The sequence below is a fragment of the Musa acuminata genome, unplaced genomic scaffold (genome assembly GCF_036884655.1).
Source record: "Musa acuminata AAA Group cultivar baxijiao unplaced genomic scaffold, Cavendish_Baxijiao_AAA HiC_scaffold_780, whole genome shotgun sequence".
NCBI lineage: Eukaryota > Viridiplantae > Streptophyta > Magnoliopsida > Zingiberales > Musaceae > Musa > Musa acuminata.
In genome coordinates this window covers 25,001-30,000 of record NW_027021009.1, presented here as the reverse complement: position 1 = coordinate 30,000, position 5,000 = coordinate 25,001, and the positions used below count along the sequence as shown (strand labels likewise).

At 33.7% G+C, this 5,000-nt stretch overlaps 1 protein-coding gene across 1 annotated transcript in view; it reads right to left on the bottom strand.

Moving 5' to 3' along the window:
• Nucleotides 1-4,874: 4,874 nt before the first annotated feature.
• Nucleotides 4,875-5,000, bottom strand: part of LOC135663989 (cytochrome b6-f complex subunit 4) — a 2,852-nt gene continuing 2,726 nt past the window's right edge. Inside the window, exon 1 of the mRNA XM_065176913.1 lies at nucleotides 4,875-5,000. This exon is cut by the window's right edge and continues 2,726 nt beyond it. The gene's annotated coding sequence lies outside the window, so the exon portion shown is untranslated.

Genomic DNA, 5,000 nt, shown 5'->3' with positions numbered 1-5,000 from the left:
TTAAAATAAAAAATGTAAAAAAAAGGAGTAATACACTGTGACATGACACGTTCGCTAAAAAAAAACCCTTTTGTAGCTAACCATTTATCGGAAAAAATGGAAAAACTCAACATGAGGGAGGAGAAAGAAATAATAGTAACTTGGTCTCGGGCATCTACCATTATACCCACAATGATTGGCCATACAATCGCTATTCATAATGGAAAGGAACATTTACCTATTTATATAACAGATCGTATGGTAGGTCACAAATTGGGAGAATTCGCGCCTACTTTTACTTTTGCGAGACATGCAAGAAACGATAATAAATCTCGTCGTTAAGTTAATTGAAAGTTCATTTTAATATTAAAATAAAAATTTAAGATAAAAAAAATGGAAATTGAAATAAAAGCCAAATTCTTTTTTTTGTGAAAAAAAAACTGAAAGTAAAACAAGTGTTTATCATTCAGGGGGATAGGATAACCTTATGACAAAGAACTCGAGTTCGGGTAAAGAAGTAAAAATTTTAGCTCAACATATATGTAGTATGTCTGTTTTCAAAGCGCGAAGAGTAATTGATCAGATTCGCGGACGTTCCTATGAAGAAACACTTATGATACTGGAACTCATGCCTTATCGAGCATCTTATCCCATTTTAAAATTGGTTTATTCTGCAGCAGCAAATGCTAGTCATAATATGGGTTTGAACGAAGCTGATTCATTCATTAGTGAAGCCAAAGTTAATAGGAGTACCATTGTGAAAAAATTAAGACCTCGAGCTCGAGGACGTAGTTATCCGATAAAAAGACCTACTTGTCATATAACAATTGTATTAAAGGATAAATCTAAATTATTTTTAGATGAATCTAGGATTTAGATTCATCATAGTAAACATAGTAAAATAACATATATGGATGGAAAGAAAATATAATAGGAAAATATGGGACAAAAAATAAATCCACTTGGTTTCAGACTTGGTACAACCCAACGTCATCATTCCTTTTGGTTCGCACAACCAAAAAATTATTCTGTGGGTTTACAGGAAGATGAAAAAATACGGAATTGTATCAAGAACTATGTACAAAAAAATAGGAGAATATCCTCGGGTTTCGAAGGAATCGCTCGTATAGGAATTAAAAAAAGAATTGATTTGATCCAGGTCATAATCTATATTGGATTTCCAAATTTATTAATAGAGGGCCAAACACGAGGAATCGAAGAATTACAGATGAATGTAGAAAAAGAATTTCATTCTGTGAACCGAAGACTCAACATTGCTATCACAAGAGTTGAAAAACCTTATGGGCAACCTAATATTCTTGCGGAATATATAGCTTTACAATTAAAAAATAGAGTTTCGTTTCGAAAGGCAATGAAAAAGGCTATTGAATTAGCTGAACAAACGGATACAAAAGGAATGCAAGTACAAATTGCAGGGCGGATTGACGGAAAAGAAATTGCACGTGTCGAATGGATCAGAGAGGGCAGGGTTCCCCTACAAACAATTCGCGCTAAAATTGATCATTGTTCCTATACAATTCGAACTATCTATGGAGTATTAGGCATCAAAATTTGGATATTTGTGGACGAGGAATAATAGACCTTTATTTATCTTGCCATTCTGGCCAGTGATAGAACAAAAAATAACAAACTGTTTCATTCTTTTTCCGTTAAATCAAACAAAAATGAGCAATTCTAATTCTATAAGGTTGAATAAAAATTCGATTGACCATTTGTTATAATTGCTATGCTTAGTGTGTGACTCGTTAATTTTTCTTTAGAGTTTAGAGTTGGAATTAAAAAAAAATAGACTAAACCCTACTTAAACTTAATAACTATATAAAATAAATAAAAACAAAAATAAAAACAAAATAAACTAATAACCAACTTATTGCTTCGTATTGTCGAGATCCCAAGAAACAGTCACTATATGAGATGAGTGGATCAATCATATAGTTGCAGCAACTGCAACTAAAATCTTTTCCATAAAAAATCAGATTATGGGTTGTGAAACAAAAATAAAGGGATGTGGATAAATGGAAGGATGATAGAAAGAGAGAACAAAAATATCAATGATATATGATTCCAATATGTATGGTCTATGAATTACCTCATAAAGGCAATGTGATAAAGCATCAATACTGAATGAATATAAATAATATAAATAATAATAAAGAGCCTCGGGTTAATAAAAACTAAGGAGATTGACTCGAGAAGGAATTTTGTTGGGAGCTCCATTGCAGAGTTCAGGCCTAACCATTAACGGAGAAGCTATGGGAACGACGGAACCTGTGACTGCATAGGATTCTACTGAAAACGAATCCGAATAATTCATTGGGTGGGATGGCGGAACGAACCGAGAAAAAATTTATTTATTCTGAGAAGTCATGGGTTGACCTAGGAATAAAACAGTAAAGAGTAAATATTCGCCCGCGAAACCTTTATTTATTGAGATTACATTACAATATTTTGGCATCATTTGATAAGGGTAAAAATAAGGATCAAGGATCGTTATAAAATAAAAAGCATTATCTATAATTTATATCTATAAATATGCATAACATAAATATTCTAGCTGTATATCCTGTATATACATCTTCCTGTATAACAAAACAAATTCAATATTAATAAATGTCTTAGTGTATTAGTTTATTAAATACATGCGTATCTGTAATATTATTGAATCCTTTCATTCGCGAGGAGCTGGATGAGAAGAAACTCTCATGTCCGGTTCTGTAGTAGAGATGGAATTAAGAAACGACCATCAACTATAACCCCAAAAGAACCAGATTTCGTAAACAACATAGAGGAAGAATGAAGGGAATATCTTGTCGGGGCAATCGTATTTGTTTCGGCAGATACGCTCTTCAGGCACTTGAACCCGCTTGGATCACAGCTAGACAAATAGAAGCGGGGCGAAGAGCAATGACACGATATGCGCGTCGTGGTGGAAAAATATGGTTACGTATATTTCCCGACAAACCTGTTACAGTAAGACCTGCGGAAACACGTATGGGTTCGGGGAAGGGATCCCCCGAATATTGGGTATCCGTTGTTAAACCAGGTCGAATACTTTATGAAATGGGCGGAGTATCAGAAGCTGTAGCCAAAGCAGCTATTTCACTAGCTGCGTCCAAAATGCCTATACGAACTCAATTTGTCAGGATAGGTATGTAGAACTAAACAGTGTATTGAGGATGAAAAAACAACGGCAAGTTTATTTATTTCTGGACAGAGAATATTTCTTTTTTCCTTCATCCTTTGCATTAAAATAACGGATTCCAATAAAATGATATGATTCAACCTCAGACCCTTTTGAATGTAGCGGATAACAGCGGAGCTCGAGAATTGATGTGTATTCGAATCATAGGAGCTGGTAATCATCGATATGCTCATATTGGTGACGTTATTGTTGCTGTAATCAAAGAAGCAGTGCCTAATATGCCACTAGAAAGATCGGAAATAATTAGAGCTGTAATTGTACGTACTTGTAAAGAACTCAAACGTGACAACGGTATGATAATACGATATGATGACAATGCTGCGGTTGTCATTGATCAAGAAGGAAATCCAAAAGGAACTCGAGTTTTTGGTGCGATCGCTCGGGAATTGAGACAGTTGAATTTTACTAAAATAGTTTCATTGGCTCCCGAGGTATTATAAATACTACTAGATGGGACTATGATATATCAGAACATCTAAAATAGATCAAATTTAGTAGATTAGTAGATTGTGTCTCACGCATATACTTTTAATAATAAATAATTTTATAATAATAAAAAAAAAAAAAAAAGAAAGAAAATAAAACAAAGAAAAAAAGGAAACATGTTGATTATATCAAAATTAGGAGGCACCAATAATTATAGTTCGTCATGGGTAAGGACACTATTGCCGATATAATAACTTCTATAAGAAATGCTGACATGAATAAAAAAGGAACGGTTCGAATAGCATCTACTAATATCACCGAAAATATTGTGAAAATACTTCTACGAGAAGGTTTTATTGAAAACGTTCGGAAACATCAGGAAGGTAACAAATATTTCTTGGTTTCAACTCTGCGACATAGAAAGACTAGGAAAAGAATACACAGAACTATTTTAAAGCGTATCAGCCGACCCGGTTTACGCATTTATTCCGACTATCAACAAATTCCTAAGATTTTAGGTGGAATAGGAATTGTAATTCTTTCTACTTCCCGAGGTATAATGACAGATCGAGAAGCTCGACGAGAAAAAATTGGAGGCGAACTTTTGTTATATATATGGTGATCCTCCTCCTCTGGTATCCTAATTTTCTCTCTAACTTCCTATTTGTGAAATAGAGAGGAAAAGTGAGTTATATAACTCTTCCTCCATTAGTTGATACTTCAAGGAAGTTACCTGGAATGAAAGAACAAAAATTTATTCATGAAGGTTTAATTACTGAATCACTTCCCAACGGTATGTTTCGGGTCCGCCTAGATAATAAAGATGTAATTCTAGGTTATGTTTCGGGAAGGATCCGGCGCAGTTTTATACGGATACTACCTGGGGATAGAGTCAAAATTGAAGTAAGTTGTTATGATTCAACCAGGGGACGTATAATTTATAGACTTCGCAACAAAGATTCGAATGATTAGGTGATTTTTAAAGCATTCCTTTCATGACGATACAATTCGAAGTTAAAAAAAAAAATTCAAGAGACTTATTTTCTTCCAAGGAATAGATTAAAAATTAAGGTAAGGAATAAGAAATATGAAAATAAGGGCTTCCGTTCGTAAAATTTGTGAAAAATGTCGACTGATCCGTAGGCGCGGACGAATTATAGTGATTTGTTCCAATCCGAGACATAAACAGAGACAGGGATAATCTTTCTAAAAAAGAACTTTCTAAAGAAAAGACAAAAATAAAGGATTTCTTTTAATATGAAATGGATATTTCCGTATCTTTTCTTTCCGTATATTTCTGACTTATATTTATAAGATGATAAAATATGACAAAAGCTATACCAAGAATCGGTTCACGTAGGAATGGGCGTAT